Source organism: Capsicum annuum, chromosome 4, assembly GCF_002878395.1.
Source record: "Capsicum annuum cultivar UCD-10X-F1 chromosome 4, UCD10Xv1.1, whole genome shotgun sequence".
Lineage (NCBI taxonomy): Eukaryota > Viridiplantae > Streptophyta > Magnoliopsida > Solanales > Solanaceae > Capsicum > Capsicum annuum.
In genome coordinates, this window is record NC_061114.1 from 35,068,323 (window position 1) to 35,086,255 (window position 17,933).

The window sequence follows — 17,933 nt, forward strand, 5'->3', positions numbered from 1 at the left end:
TCAGAGTTATAACTAAGCATAAACCTAAACAATATGGTAAATTAAGGTTCTTAAACAATAAATAATGAGAAACCCAGGGTTAGGGAACTATGAACAATCCACTACTAGAAATTACCCCTATTGCAATGAACTTTTTTCCAACGGTTCCAGAAGTATTGCTATAGAGGGTCTATTGCAACGCTTCCAACTATTGGAAAAAAAATTATTTTAGTTGATGTTATAACCGTTGCTAGTGATATATAACCATTTCAATAGGGTATCTTATAGCAACACTTACATGAAGCGTTGCCATAAAGTCACCTATCACAACACTTAATTGGGATAAAAAAGCCATTGCAACACTTAAATTTTTTCCTCCCTAATTTTTCACAAAGTGTGCCAAAATTTAATAAAATATATAACAAAAATAAAAATAAATTAAACAAATAATACTGATGACTTCGGGGTCTTAACAAAAACCTGGGTTAACAAATTAACTCATTGGGTTAACAAAGAAAAGTTTCAATGACCGCGTTTCAAATGACTGCTCCAAATCAGACACTTTGGGTCTCCGATCTTCAAATTAGTGCACCAAATTTTCAAATCATTGCTCCGAAGTAACAAAATCACTGCATCTCAAAATTAACAAAAACTTCACACCAGTACAGACGACATCTCAAATCGGTGTTCCGATCACTACTCCTACTATCACTCCGACCATAGTGCTCCGATTGACTACTGCTCCGACTATGAGTGCTCCGACTGCTTTCTATTGAACTCTACCCATCTATTGAAACAGGTATTCATGCTTCGTGCAGCTTTTTCGATTTTTGGAAATACTTGGTAGCCACACCGGAAGAGTACGCCAAGAGAAACTATGCCAACAATAAGGCTGAATACAACACTATTATTACCTCTCTTACTGCTTAACGATGGTACTAATTTGATGGAATTATTTTGGTTTGGGGAATCCATTTATCTTATTATTATTCCCGCCCCCTTGTATGTATGTATGGTTATGAGTTAGGAATTACTTGTTGAGGGATGTTTATGATGACATGATGTTGGATGGAGTAAAGCCAGGGAGAGATACATTTCATTCACTTCTTATTTGCACCATGAAAGGTGCTCGCTTGCAAGATGCTTTCTTTTCCTGCGACCAATCTATGGTCTTCATCCCTGATGTATGTTTCCTTTCCTATGCTTCAACATCATCATCATAATAGTAATAGTGGACTACGAAAATAGTTTCACTATAATATCCCTAAAAAGGTAGGGGTAAGGTTTGTGTACACCCCACCCTCTCCAGACCCCACTTGTGGAATTACACTAGGTGGTTGTTGTTGTTGTTGTTAGTGGACTACAAGTGGTGTGCGGCAATTGGCGCAGGTGTAAAATGGTTTTGGTCTAGTTTAACTAATTGTGCATAACTGCATAAATATGGATGCATGTGTAATCCTCAGTAATTTCTGATGAATAAGAACTTAGATTAGCAATATTGAGTAGGTAGTAATTTTACTTTGTTACTCTTACTGGGAAGTAAGAAGTTGATGTGTATATTTTGGTTAATTATGTAGCGATTCGTAGCGCTGAAAGTACAAAAGAGTGCGCAGCATTACACGGAAGCAGCGATTGATGAGATCACCATTTTAAACAGATCGCAGAGTGTGATCTGGATGATAAAAAATCTGTTGCAAATTTACTGGATAATTTTAAACACTCAGGTCCAAATGAGCAACATGTGTGTATTGTTTTTGAGTATTTGGATGATAATCTCTTGACTCTTCTTAACTATACTGATTATCGTGGACTGCCTATTCATATGGTCAAAGAGCAGTGTTTTTATGTTCTAGTGGGATTGGATTATATGCACAGACAACTTTCTATCATACACACTGATTTGAAACCCGAGAATGTATTACTCTGCTCAATAATTGATCCATCTAAGGACCCCAGAAAATCTAGAAAACCTCTTATACTTCCTAATCATAAGGATAAAACCACGCTAGATGGCGGAGCTCCGAAGGGTTATGTAGCATCAGATGAAAATTTGATTAAGAACTACCATAAGAAGATTAGAAGAAAGGCCAAACAAGCAGCTCAATGTTTTGTGAGAAATGATGCTTCTCTCATGACTAAGGCTGGACAACATACCTCAACTTCTACAAAGTTATTAAATGGTCCGCTTGATACTTCTGTAAATGCTAGTGTTGCAACAGGAAGTTGGAAAATATGAGGGTCCTAAGAAAGGAAGCCATTCTACAAGGAGGAAGTTGTTGGAATCGGTTGACCTAAAGTGAAAAGTCGTTGACTTTGGCAGTGCATGTTGGACGTATAAACAGTTCACAGATGATAACTTTGGTCTTTCGCTTGCATTTGTTTTGATCTTGAAACTGGCGACGTGCTATTTGATCCTCACAGTGATGATAACTTTCACAGAGATAAGGTAAAGGTTTATTACTTCACTATTACTTATATTCTGGTTTGTTTGTTTAATGTTATTCTTCTATGTGCATTTGTGTACTTTTAGAGGAAACTTTGTGTCGACTTAGATATGGGTCGTTTCTCATTAAGATTCTGTAAGGTGCATTAAATTATGGTTTGTTAAGTCTATGATGCCCATGTCTATAATTTATGTTTTATTTATGTTATCAATGTACGTTTTATTTTCCTTATAATTATGGATATGACTAGTCTGGAGATGCTTTTGTAACTTGTAACTAGTCCGGTTTTGTCCTCAAGCATGGTTATATAAAATATCTGGGAGATTTCTAAGCAGCTCGACCATCCCATCGCATACTTAGGGGTACTATTAGTCATTTTCTTTATTCTACTTTATGGTGTAAGATAATTTGACTTGAAAGAAGATTACTCATAATAGGAATTCTTAATTGTGGTGTGATTATAAATAAATTCTATACAATATGAAATTAACATAATATATTAGGCTATATTCTAACACCCCTCAAGTAGGAAAGAATAGATCATAAGCTAAAGGTTCCTTCGTTAGCCTCATAACTGCGTTAACGGTCGATTGTCAACCAATAAGTTTTTTCTGATACTTTAAGAATATTTTCTTTGTGAGATGATCACACCTTAGCTCAATTTGTCCACCTCAATGACATGAGTATTTGAGCCACTTCAAAACTTGATATATAGTGAATAAAAAGATGTTTAAGTGTTTCACTTCCTTGCTGATCATTGCAATCAACCACAAGATAGATATAATAACGCTCAAAAAAATATACTAAGTTACTACCTGATCACTATGAACGAAGTCAAATTGTTGTACCATATAGTTGCAACATAGTTTACTTAATGACACATTTCTCTTATTTCCTCGTGTGATTGATTCAGTACTGTCAAATGAATTGAGCTTTTATGTAACAAGTCAGCTAAACCTCAAAAGTTTCACTATTAGAAGTTATAAGAAAATTTGATATGTTTAAAGGACTCCAAAAAATATTGCTATTGGAATACAGATCATCAAATTGTTCTTTCTCTCGAGCTGAATTTGTAAAAAGTAGGGCGAAGAGTCGTAAGGACACGAAGTTCAGATATCGAAAGAGCATAGTTTTGTACTCATACTAGGCATTATACCACTTTCAGCCTAATATACATCTTACAAATACAGGATTAACCTAGGGATAGTTTGTGCCATTCCTTGTTGGTCTTTCCAAAATTCCATAAGTGAAATTGTGGCTTCCTTCACTCATTCCATATCCACGCCAAGTTTAAATAACACTTCTGTTGATAATCTAACGATTTTCTTTTCTCAGCTCATCTGTTGATTTACTTTTAGTTGTCAATAATTTGACGTTAGGTGATAAATGACATCTTCTGAAGTATTAGGGAAAGAAATGATGGAAGTTTACCCAAATATAGGTTTGTGTTGACATTCCTCGTCTGCTGTAGTGAGTGGAGAAGAATTCAATAAATATTTTAGATCTTAAAGACTACTAGCCTTTGAAAGCGTAATAATCTAAAGAAATAAACAAATATAAGAGAGAGCGATCAATAACTTTTTACCAGAGAATGTCAAGAGTTTCTAACATTTGCAAACAAAATTTTTAAGCAGTTGTGATTTATCAAGGGATTAAAAAAACAAGAAGGGAAAACTTAATGTTGATAGTTTAGAAGTCAGTCTAATAAGAGCATTAGGTGGAAACAATTAGAAGTTCTTGTACGTTTTAATCAAACCAAAATTGGGTTCAGTTGTTCTTGATGGAGCAATAAAATATTCCATTGGGGCTTTTATATGATATACTGATATTATTTTTCAAAATTGAGAATACATTGTTTCCAACTTCTAAAGTCGGTAGATAATGGGTCCACCCCTCTTTCCTTCTCCACTAGGATTCAAGCTCATAACGTGTGCCAAACACACATCCCCCGCTTTACCAAATTACTGATTTTGAAATGGTATTTACTTCTGACCAAATATGCTAGCCTTACCTCTCCCACTATCACATGTTCTGGGAATAAGAGTGCATACTTGATTTAGAGCCTTAAAGTTTCCCTGCAGTCAAAACTTCTCCACACTAAATGTTGATGTTTAAGCATCATATTTCATCCAATCTTTATGAAACATGATGTTATGTGGTTTCCTTTCTGCTAGATTCAGAATTTTGTGTACTCCGGCATCTGGTTGGCTGCCCTTCCAACATTGCAGGTATGTAATTGTTCGGAACATTACTGCTGCTGGTCTTAGTCTGAATAAATTCTGCTATGCTGGGATTTTAGCGGCTCACAAGAATAAGGAACCTGTCACGGATGATCTAGCTTCCTAAGTGAGCAACTAGTGCATCCATGTGTTTTTAAAAGTTTTTCATTTTTATAATATCTTAACTTATTTGATTTTGTTATTTCCTGGAGTAGATTATTGAGCTAGTTGAGAAATCCAATGGTTGGTCAGCGGTTGAAGCACTTAGTGACATTCCTGTAAGATCCATGAGTATATTTTTCGGCTTGGTGGATTTTTAAATAGGGAATTGACAGTTTATCATGTTGCATTTCATGCCTGTGCTAACCTAAAAAGTGTGGAGGCACCATATATGACATCTACTTACATGATCATTTGATGTGGTTCAGTTTTGCTTTATTAGATATGGACCAAATCCTTCTGTTTTTTCCCTGAAAATTATCCTGCCACACACTTGGTATTCATATATTTAGACGTTCTAATTCAACATGTTGTATGCATAAGATCAAAAGCAAGATAAAAGTGTAGTGCATGAGATGAACCACGAGAACAGACTGGTAACCTGGTTGTTTTCCTATAGTTACATAACACTATAGGTTGTTTTCCTGGTTGTTGGTCAAGCTGCTGCTCTTACCCGGGAAGAGTTTACTATGATTATAGTCAAAATAGTTAATGGCTAATTTTGACGATAGAAATTACTATTAACATTTATATTGATCTTATAGAAGTTAGAAAAAATGAACCATTGTGCTATTTTGTCACTTGTGAAGCTATGAGGTGCTTTGTTTTATTGATATCCTATAAGGGTTCTGTTATTTGTTGGTGTTATATGTTAGTCTTTATTCTCCAAGATGCTCTTTTGAAGTCTTTGTGAATGAAGATCTTTGTTTATTTTTTGTTTCTATTGTTTCCTTGCTCGTTATGGTATTATACACAATTGCCCACCCTCTTTGTTCTTTTTATAGTTGTCCTTCCTATGTTCTAAATTAAAATTAAATATGTTATCATTTAAGTGCTAATTAATTGAAATGATTTATTCATTTTTATAGGTGTCTAAAATCTTGAAGGAGATGAAGAAAGAAGTGATGAAGAAATTGACAAGATTTTTGAATTGTTGATAGAGGCTTTAATATCGATCTTTTTGATTTTGAATTTTATGAAACTTATTGCTACTTGAATTTGATATTATATGGGAAAACTAGCTTTAACATTTTTCTTTTGGGTTTTGATTACATATTATTATTAATGAAAGATTTAATTGTGATGTGTGTATATTTATTTCAATTGGTATTTGAACTGTTAATGGTATTTGAAGTAGTTGGAATAGGTAGAAAAAATCATTGCAATAGCTAATTATAATAGTTGCAATAGGTAGTAAAAAATATTGCAAAAGATCTAAATCACTGTTGCAATAGGTGTCAAAAAGAGTTGCAATAGGTAGTTAAAAATCGTTGCAAAAGATTAATAAGTGTTGCAGTAGATATTTGAAAGTTGTTGCAATAAGGTTATTGCAACGCTTTTCCATCGTTGCAATATAGTCTATTGCAACAGTTCTTAACCATTGCTATAGATGATACAAAGCGTCACAATAGAAGGTTAGGAAAACCGTTGCAATAGGTCTATCTATTGCGACGGTTGTCATAACCATTGCGATAGACCTATTCCAACGCTCACATACGCAATGCCTACCTAACCATTGCAGTAGATCTATGGTAATGGTTCTTTAATCTATTGCAACGATTTTTGAACCATTTCCATAGGGCTAATTTCTAGTAGTGATCATACTATGCTATGTAACTTCATTGATTTGCTAAATTATTTTTGTTGCTGGTTCTCGGGGTCGATATTATGACTATGGCCTTCCAAATCTATAGTCAATTATCCAACTTTGCTCCGCCACTACATCGTTGAGAGGGGATATGATGACTAAGTTAAATAAACTCATATTCTATCCAATAATAGAAACAAATAAGGCATTTAAGTATATTCCTATCCTAAATGCAAATCAGAACAACATTCAATTGAGATTATGATCCTATTCTCTCTATCCCACGTTCTACTCTATCATTCATCCTTTTGGGTTCATCATAGAGTTATGCATGTATTTTAAGAGTAGAGAAACCTTAAAATAGTGAAAACTAATGATAAAAAACAAATAAATATGATAAATAATCAAAACCAAGTCAATACACAATGATAGTGCTCATGTTCTTGGCCTTAACCACGGAAAAAGGCTTTTAGCCACTTATGGACATACATGTAATCTTAATAAATGAAACCATATTAAAGTCCAAAAGTAAACTTAAGTAATGGAATAAAAACCCTAATTTTAAGTTTTCTCCATCTTCTTTCCAAGCCCTATGGTCATCCAAGGTGTTTACAATTGAGTTTACGTGTCCTATTATAGGAGGACAAGTTGCCTGATTTTAATATAGGGGCATGCCACACCCTTATCATGTGGTCTAGGGTCCATGAACCACCAATGTCATGGTGGGATACTATAATTAGCCATAAAAATTCTGCCAATGGTATTCCATGTCCCTATCGCGCCATCTATGCAGGCATGGCACACCAATGACTCCAAAACATCCAGCTTTACACCATGTAAACTCCATGCGTTTATCCTTTTATCCCAAGATTTGTGGTGTTATTTCATGTTGATTTACAAATTATGTATAATCTATATATAATCTTGATCAACTCACCAAGCATCGTATAACATCAAACTCCACATATTAGAGCTCAAAACAACATACAATCCAAGACTAATAAGGAACATAGCTCAAGCTAAGTGTACTAGTTTTGTCCTTTATTCTTAGTGTTTTTACTTAAAACTCACTATGAACACACCCTAACAACTAAAAATACATAAATTTATACTTAGATGCTCATTTATACAAATATTAACTCAACATGCACAATATAAACCCTCCAAACTAAGCTACATAAGCGTTGATAACAACAGTGAGGTGCATAAATCCACCTAGATTATCACCCCGCACTTAAAGCCTTGTTTGTCATTGAAAGACTCTTATATTAAGCATAAAGATCATGACAATACTCCAATACTACTAGCATTAGCAAGAAACTCAAGCTATCACTACAATGACTACACAGATAGCAAGTTTCATACACAAACATGTCTTGTACTTTTGAGAAGTCAAGAATACTACTTTTAAACATACTAACCTCCAGAATTTAATCACCAAGTTGGAAAACTCAGGAATATTACATAATAATAGAGATCATATAAATCACCCAACTATTATCAAACATGTTCCCTCACCACAAGAGAGTTACCCATTTTAACTCACATATCTTTAAGGGTTTTAATATAGCATAAGGGATGAGTAGGAACTATTTTGGCCAATAATAGTGAGTATCTTACTTAAGCACTTTATAACACACTAGATATTAGTCTCTGAGAATTCCTTTATCTTTGAGCTTACTGCCCAGACTATGACTCAACATATAAGTCGTAGGGTGCCATTATGGGTCGTAGAACCCTAATAATGGGGTGACCAATGGAGGTTGCCTTTGCTTTTGCCTTGATTATAATTTGAACCTAATGAGTCATTAATACTCTATACAAGCTGTATTGTGTAAATCGTTGGGTGACCAGTGTGTACCCAAATATTTCTATCTTCATTACAACTGGGACCCTACGAGTTATACTTTACTTGACAAGTCATATGGTCAAAGTAGTAGGGTAAGCAGTGAGGGTCCCTTGAGCTAATATCCAAACTATGACTTATAGTGGCAAGTCGTAAAATGTCCTCATCAGTCGTAGGGAGATACATCATCACTGGCAGCAAATTTTCAGCTTTTAATTAAGGGCACTTTGGATTTTCCCATTTTCCGCAATTATGACCCACGACTTAAAACCTCTTTGGAGAAATAATTATCATCCATAACATAATCTTAATCACTATCTTTCCTCTCTTAAATCCCCAATTCGAATAGCATCTAGGGTTTCTCAAGGCTGATCAATTAGAGCCTCCAAGGGTGAATTCTCTCTGTAATTCTTGATATCTCTGGCATGTTACTCTTCCCTTAAACTTTTTTTACTTAGGTTAAGTATATAAATGGTCATTCATATGTATTTTAATATGGGTTGAGGGTCTTGAAATGAATGTTACTTGAATTGTATTCCTATGATTTTATATGCATTGGTTATGCTTAATTAATGGTTTTGAACTAATTGTATGCATGGGTATGGGAATTAGAAAAGGGGTCGAGGTATTCCCCTTAATTGATGATTTTGGTTTGGAATTTAGTTTTGTAAATTGTGTTCCCTCAACCCACTTGCATAATTGGCTGTAAACTATGAAATAACACATAGTTTGACTTATACACTTAAGCTATTACATTACATTAAGGGTTAAATGAATGAAATAAGTTTTAAAGGCCTTGTTGGTTATATTTTCAATTTTAATATTGATTTTATAAGCAAAGGGGGTTAAAGTATTCCCCCGAGTTGATTTGATAAACTTAAAGGGGTTGAGGCATTCCCCAAACATGATTTAATTAACAAATAAGGTCAAGGCATTCCTCCAAAGTAATGGAATTGATATGGAATAATGATAAAAATGCATGCATAATGGTATGATGATACCGGTGGTGTGCCTGATGTATAATTCCTTGGTTTAATGGAAACTTAATGTGAAGCTTATTTTAATTGGGCTTAAATGGGGTTATGTAGCTAAGTCATTAAGGTGTGAGTCTTGAAGTACTTGTGCTAGAACTCATGTTTGCCGCTATGAGGGTTGGTCTTGATGACCATGTGCATGGTTCACACTATTGATATATTTTGTTTTCGGGATTAACGTAGGTCTTCTTTGATACCTCTAATTTGTGTGGCTAACATGCACTGAGGACTTTTAGCAATGGGAGTTGAACCCATATAGCCTGTGGGTGCCTATTTATGACGATTGAGTTACATAGTCCAGGTAATGTTTTACTGTCATCCTAATCCTTGTTACCTATCCCAACATGTTATTTATATAGCTATATGATGATATGTACATGGTTTTGAGTTGGATTTGACTTGGAATTATTTTACATCTTATCCTTGGTTACATGCTAGAGCTTAACCCACTAACTATCTCTTAACATTGTATCCCTGCATGGTGTAGGCACGAGAGATACTTCTACTTCTCCTGTGTAGTATTAGGACTTTTGGATAGTTAGCTATGAGATTTGAAGTGTTTATCTTCCATCCTCTGAAAGGGCTATCATTTTGAAGTCTTTTTTCATTTATGACTTAGACCTATTTCTTTGAGTTCGATTTTAGCTATTGTAGGGGGCATGTCCAGATTTAGATTGGTTTTGGTTTTATTAGAGCCTTTGTGGATTACTATAGACTAGGTATTGTCGTTAATATTCTTAGAATCCTTTGAGCTTACATTATTCTATGTAGTTATATGTTTGGAATTCATTCACTACTAGCTGTATTATGTCCTATTTGGCTAAGCAAAAAGGGTGGTCTTTGGTCCTCGATGTACTTTAGATACCCGTCATGGCCAAGACCTTGTTCGGATCATGTAAACTTTAATACATCAGATGAATATTAAGATCTCTCTATTATCAACAAATTTCCACCACATTCATCAACAGACTTTTCTTATTTCTCCCCATTTCATTAAGCTCAGTCACAAATACTATGGAAAGGATTATTTCCTATCATACATGATTAAATTTAAACACATTTTTCTTTTATCCTAACCACAACATATCAATTCTTTTTAAACTCCAATAGCAACATACTATGAGGCTTCATTTTAACCTTTTTCTTCTTAAATTCCAAACTCTTTAACCAACTTAATTTTACACTAAATCTCTTAGGATCATTTGATTAAATTAAGGTTAATCAAAGAATGGGAGCAATCTACATATGAGGCTACCAATGAACACATGCTAAAGGCTCAATGGGGCAAACTAGAACTATGCAGAAGGGTATGTGAAAGAGGATATGAAACCAAGCTATCAAAGAATAACCTATATCATCTACTAAACCAACGCTCTTTATTTTACTTTGCACACAGATTAGACAAGTTATAGATATTAAAGAAAACCAACAATACACAACCACCTCATATCACACATGGCACAAGCTCAAATCAAGTAGGATCATCATAGAATCACAACCAACAATTAACATGCATCTAACATTATGCCAGCAATATTGAAGAGTCATAAACTGTAAGACCCCGTAACAGTCCTAATCTAATTCAGTCCTATATAGCTTGAAAAAGGGGGGGGGGGGTTCCCAGATATAGAAATTTTAGCTAAGTGTTTATACTTAGAATCATTTTTAGCCTTCATAATTTGATGATGTTATTTTTTATCATGATGACCTTAGAGTGGCGATTTTTAAGTTGATTCATGATCAGGGATGTCAATAGGTTTTCTCTGACGAGTTTAAAATTTTTCGAACGTCATATAAGGCATGTTTGAATGACAAAAATAGTGAGTTAATGCAATCTCGCCGCGATGCATCGATGATTGCATCGCCAAAATAGTGAATTGACTCTAAACTCGATGTGGTGCATCACTATCTCATCGACAACAGCGATGCGGTGCATCGGTTAGTGCAGCACTGGGTGTATTTTTCTGTAATTAAGTCCGCATCCAGAGGGTTATTTAAGTCAATTTATCCACTTTTATTCAGCCTTAAAACACAAAATTAAGCTATCCTAAGGGCAAAATCACTCACTCTCTCTCAAATTCTCTGAAGAACAAAACCCTAGGTCATTCAATTTCAAGTCAAAGCTCAAGAATGCACCAATGATTTTCATGAATTTAATTACCAAGGTATGCTAGGTGTTCATCCTTGGGTTTCCTTCCTCCCTTGGAATTCAAGAACCTTTTTTTCTAACTACAGGTTTATTGATTTCGTGATGTACATATTTGAATTGGATTTTGTTCATGTATGTATTAATGTTTGATTTTCTAATAAAGATTCATTACTAGTTTCAAGTGAATTAATTAGCATGTATGTAGAATTATGTGATCCTCATGTTAAACCCTTAAATTTATAAGTTGAATTATGTGGCCAATATGTTTATGTCTTGATGAATTCCATGTGCATTAATTATTCTCCCCAAGTGATTCATAGAATGCATATGTGAATTTAATAGTGAACTCATGACATGATTTCATGTGGCCCCATTCATGTTGAAATTCATGCCTCTCAAGTGTTTGACAAAATGTCTAAATGAATGCATGGTGAATAAGTAACTAATGTAATGCTTTTAGGATGTTTCCATGTTTTGCTATTGATGCTATCGAGTCTTGGGGGTATTCAATACAGGGAAATCTAGTTATATACCTAGAATTAAAGTAGCAATAGAATAGTCTCAGTAACGTCATGAAGAGTAATACTCAGTTAGTAATAGAACTCAATGAACTCAGTCCAATTTGGTCAATTAACATGATCAGTAATGATTTAGTCAAGCCTAGTACAATCTAGTGATCAGTTTAGTGTCTATTCAGTTAAAAGTAGGATTTATCACCAAGTGAACCTAGGGATGGGGTCTCACGTTCCTGCTGAGGGTGTGATCATTACTTATAGTTCCTTAGTTCTATAACTACGTAGCCAACGTAGGTTAAATATATCAACCTGCTAGTTGAGGGTTGATAAAGTGTTTACCTTTCAGTTGAGGGTAACACATATCTCACCTACTAGATGAGGGTGATCCTTTCGTGGATCCACCCATCCATTATTAGTACCCGGGGCATAGTGCTAACGCCCTTTCAATTGGGGTCACAGGTTTGACCCTAACTCAATTTATAATTGGAGTATGTCGGTTAGATAAACACTCCCACAGTTTCGGTTTCAGACTCAGTATAGAACTCAATTCAGTTTTATAGAATCAGGACTGTCAGAAATAGTCATCCGATTATCAGTAATACAGTTATTAGTAAACTCAGATATCAGTCACTCTGTTATCAGAACTTAGTATTCAGTTTCAGTATGATCTCAGATATAGTATATATATATATGTACATGAATAGTATTGCATAATTGGTATTTGTATTATTTTCAGTTATCCATGTACTCTAATTCAGTTATGTTCATATCATTCAGTCGGTTACTATTTATGTATATGAGTCCATGCATATCAGCCTCACCTCATCTAGCATACAGTATATTTAATGTACTGATGCATGCTCTTTTTTTTGTGCTATGATGTCTCATATAATAGTTTCAGACACACGGGCTCCTAACCGTACTTAGTAGATCAGGTTATTAGTAGTCGCTATAGTGGTAAGTCCTCATATTTCTAGGATAAGTTTATTATGTTAGTATTTCAGTAGTTCAGTATTTTCTTGAGGACTTTTCCTATCAACTCGATATTCAGACAATTAGAGGCTTTCGAACTAGCCCATTTTAGTCAGATGTTTAGTTTTTTAGTATTACTACTACTTTTCAATATTTATTTTAGTATTTTGAGTACCTTATGGCATTTTGGTTATATTTCCACACATGTTATCAGTATTTTTATTCAGCGACCACAACAGGTACCAGTCATGAGTTAGCTTGTGGTCCTTCGGGATTGTAAACACCGTGTGACGTCCAGGGTGTAGAATCAGGGCGTTATAAACTTGGTATCATAGTCTAAGGTTCAATAGATTTCTGGGGAGTCTAAAATTTGCAGCTAGTAGAGTCCTGTGCATGGGTGTGGAGCGCGCCACACTTATGGACAAGAGGCTATGTGGCATTTTTTTTTTTTTGAAAATTTCCCTTTTTTCAGTATTCATGTCGCTCTAGTGAGCATAAGCTCAAGTTAAACTCTCTGTCTAATCCAAGTTTACCTTTCATTTATAGAATATGCCTCCCAAAATGACTAATAGAAGAAGAACTAGAAACCAGCTAGCACCTCCGCCCATTCAGGCATATCCCCTAGATGAGCATCTTTCTCATACAGAATTTGGAACAAATTTCACCAGTCTAGACCACTCTATACCAGCCCAGAAGGAATGCCCAACTGTTGTTTATGCCAACCCAGTGGCCAATACTGTTGCAGCTAGAATTCGAGACTTCACCCGAATGAGCCCTCCATTATTTTTAGGGTCTAAGTCTGAAGAGGACCCATAAAAATTCCTTGAAATGGTGCAGAACGTCATAAATATTATGGGGTTAACTACAAGTGAGAGTGTTGAGGTAGCTACATATCAGTTGTAGGATATGGCACATACATGGTTTAAGTAGTAAAAGGCAGATAGGGCCGCAGATGCAGGGCCTATAGAATGAGAAGAGTTTGTTACTACCTTCCTAGATAGGTTCTTCCAATTGGAGTTGAGGGAAGATAAGGTGTTAGAATTCATTAACTTAAAGTAGGGCAGCATGACAATGAAGGAGTACTCTCTCAAGTTTACTCAGTTAGCCAGATATGCACCTCATATGGTAGCTGATAGTTGATCTAAGATGAGTAAGTTTGTGTATAGTGTTCCTGACAGTGTGGTCAAGGAGTGTAGAATTGCAATGTTGATCAAGGAGATGGACTTGACTAGATTGATGGTCCATGCTAACCAAATAGAGGAGCATAAGACTGAGAAGAAAGAGAGAAAGAGTAAGATGGCTAGATCATGTAGCTTTAACTTTACTCAGCCTGAGTCATAGGGGGTAATTGTCCTCAGTTCTTCCCAAATTATTCAGTTCCAGCTCTATTTTCAGCGAGTGTTCTAGTGCCTATGTTTAGAAGTGGTAATAAAGATAGGGCACCATGCTCTATGCCTCAGGGTAGTGTTAGCAGTGCTCGAAGAAATCCTCTTTACTAGAAATGTGGAAGAAACCAACAGGGTGGCTGTAGAGCTAACAGCGATATGTGTTTTGGGTGTGGCAAGCCAGGTCATAGAATCAAAGATTGTACTTAGTCAGATTCACAGGTTTAGTACAATCGTCCCCTAGCTCAGTCCGGTCGCCCGTATCAGTAGGGTGTCGATCCCAGTGCCACCATTCAGAAATGCCCAAATAGATTCAATGCACTTTAATCCCGACATGATTAGGAAAGTTCTCCTATTGTGGTCACTGGTACATTACAAGTTTATCTTTTACATGTTTATGCTTTGCGATATCAAGGATTTTCTTTATCCTTCGTAACACCTTATATAGTTTTTGACTCCAGAGTCAGTCCTAAAATCCTAGTAGAGCACTTCTCAGTCTCTACCTAGTGGGTAAGTCTATCATATCTCGGTGGGTATACATGAACTGTCCGGTTATGGTATCTCAGAATGTTACTTCAACAGACTTAGTAGATTTAGAGATGAGATATTTTGACGTCATTCTCTAAATGGATTGGATTCATTCATGCTATGCTTCAATTGACTTTAGAAACAAAGTTCTCCATTTTTAGTTCCTGAATAAACCTATCCTAGAATGGAGGGGTAGTACTTCAGCACTTAGGTGTCAGCTTATTTCCTATCTTAGTATGAGAAAAATCATATATAAAGGGTGTGTCTATTATTTTATTTGAGTTAAAGACTCTAGCTTTGAGACCCCTAATCTTGAGTTAGTTTCAGTAGCATGTGAATTTCCAGATGGGTTTCCCAAAGATCTTCCCGAAGTTCCTTCCGAAATGGAAATTGACTTTGGAATAGACCTTCTTCCAGATACCTAGCCTATCTTTATTTCTCCATACAGAATGGCTCCAACAAAACTTAAAGAACTGAAAAATAGTTGAAATATATTCTAGATAACAGATTAATTAGACCTAGTGTTTCCCCGTGGGGCGCACCAGTTTTATTTATTCTTAAGAAAGATAGTTCTCTCAGAATGTGTAATAATAACAGTTAGTTGAACATAGTCACTGTCAAGAACAAGTATCCACTTCCTAAAATTGATGACTTGTTTAACCCACTTTAGGTTACCAATTACTTGTCGAAGATAGACATCAGATCAGGCTATTATTAGCTCAGAGTCAGAGAATTTGACATTTCAAAAATAGCTTTAAGAACTCCATATAGTCACTTTGAATTTCTAGTCATGTCATTTGGCTTTACCAATGCCCCAACAGCTTTTCTGGACCTGATAAACCACGAGTTTAAGAATTACTTGGACATGTTCGTCCTAGTCTTCATAGATGAAATTCTTGTCTACTGCCACAGTGAACATGATCATGCAAACCATCTCAGAATATTATTAAAGACCTTTAGAGCCCAGCAGTTGTTCACAAAATTTAGTAAATTGAATTTTGTCTAAGGTCAGTAGCTTTTCTTGGTCATATAGTTTCCGATGATGGCATTAGAGTTGATCCTCAAAATAATGAAGCAATGAGAATCTGGCCTAGAACCATTTCTCTGTCAGATATCAGGAGTTTTTTAGGTTTTGCTGGCTATTACCGATGGTTTGTTAAAGGATTTTCATCTATTGCATCCCCCATAACTAGATTGACTTAGAAGAATGTCAAATTCCAGTGGTCAGATTCTTGTGAGAAGAGTTTTCAGGAGTTGAAGACTCAACTTACTACAGCCCCAATTTTGACTTTGCCCAATAGTTCAAATGCGTTTATTGTGTATTGTGATGCTTTCAGAGTTGGCTTGAGAGATGTTTTGATATAGAAAGGTGTTGTCTTGGGAGATGTTTTGACATAGAAAGGTATGGGAATAGCCTATTCCTTAAGACAACTTAATCCCCATGAAAAGAATGACCCCACTCATGATTTTGAGTTAGCAGTTATACTGTTTGCCATAAAGATTTGGAGGCACTATTTATAAGGGGTGTATGTTGATGTGTTCACAGACTATAAAAGCTTACAGTATGTGTTCTCTCAGAAAGATTTGAATTTGTATTAGAAAAGGTAGTTATAGTAGTTAAAAGACTATGAGATGAGTGTTCTATATTATTTGGGTGAGGCCTATGTAGTGGCTGATGCTCTCAGCAGGTTGTCCATGGGTAGTGTTTCTCATGTAGAGGAAGTTACAAATAAGTTCAGGAAGTTTATCAGTTTGCCAGGTTGAATATTCATTTGGTTGATTTAGACGAGGGTAGTTATGGGTGCAAAATAATACAGAATCATCTTTAGTTTCCAAAGTAAAAGAAAAGTAGGACAAGGATCCCAGTTTAGTTAAGCTGAAAGAGTCAGTTAGAGACCAGAAAGTGGAGGTTTTCTCCCAAGCGGGAGATAGCGTGTTGCGTCTCTATGGTAGACTATGTGTGCCATGTGTGCATAGCATGAGGTAGCCGATTCTTGCAAAAGAGTATGTTGCGCTTTACTCGATTTATCCAAGGGCCACTAAGATGTACCGTGATTTTTGGTAGATCTGTTGGTGGAATGGGATAAAGAGAGACATCACAGAGTTTGCAGCTAAGTGCCCTATGTGTCAGCAGGTTAAGATTGGGCACAAAAATCCTAGTGGGTCCATGCATGAGTTTAATATTCCTACTTGGAATTGGTAGGAAGTGAACATGGACTTTGTGATGAGTTTGTCTTATACTTGTCGTCAGAATGATTTGATTTGGTTCATTCTTGTTAGAATGACCAAATTAGCATATTTCTTGCCAGTCATACCTCTTACTAAGTCAACGATTATGCCAAGATCTATGTTGGAGAGTTGGTTAGATTGCACAAAGTTTTGTTGTCCATCATTTCAGATAGAGGTACACAGTTCACCTTTCAATTTTGAAAGGCCTTCTAAAAGGGTCTTGGTACCCAAGTTCACCTCAGTACAACCTTCCACCCTTAGAAAAATAGTGAAGTAGAAAGGACTATTTAGACTCTAGAAGATATGTTAAAAGTGTGTGTCATTGACTTTAAAGGTAGTTGGGATGACCACTTGCCTTTGATTGAGTTCGGGTATAATAACAACTACCATTCCAGTATTCAGATGGCTTTGATCGAGGCACATTATGGGAGGAGATGTAGGTCTCTCATTGGTTGGTTTGAGGTAGTCAAGACTATATTGGTAGGGCCTGACTTGGTATTTGATGCCTTAGAGAAAGTTTAGTTGATTAGGGAGAGACATAAGACAATTAAGAGCAGAAATCATATGTAGATGTGAGAAGAAAAAATCTTAAATTTGAGATTCGCGATTTTGTGTACTTGAAAATCTCTCCCATAAAGTAAGTGAATAGGGTTGGTAAGAAGGGGAATCTCAGTCCCCACTATGTCGGTCCTTACAGAATTCTCAGCCATTTTGAAAAGGTAGCTTACGATCTTGAGTTGCCTTCAGACATAGGTTCAGTACACCCAGTTTTTCACGTCCCCTTACTAAAGAAGTGCATAGGTGACCCAACAGTTTTAGTACTTAT

The 17,933-nt window shown here is 35.7% G+C and overlaps 1 pseudogene; it reads left to right on the top strand.

Annotated features, from left to right (window-relative positions):
• The first annotated feature begins 1,037 nt into the window (after window positions 1–1,037).
• Window positions 1,038–5,953, top strand: LOC107868047 (annotated as a pseudogene).
• The last annotated feature ends 11,980 nt before the right edge of the window (window positions 5,954–17,933 follow it).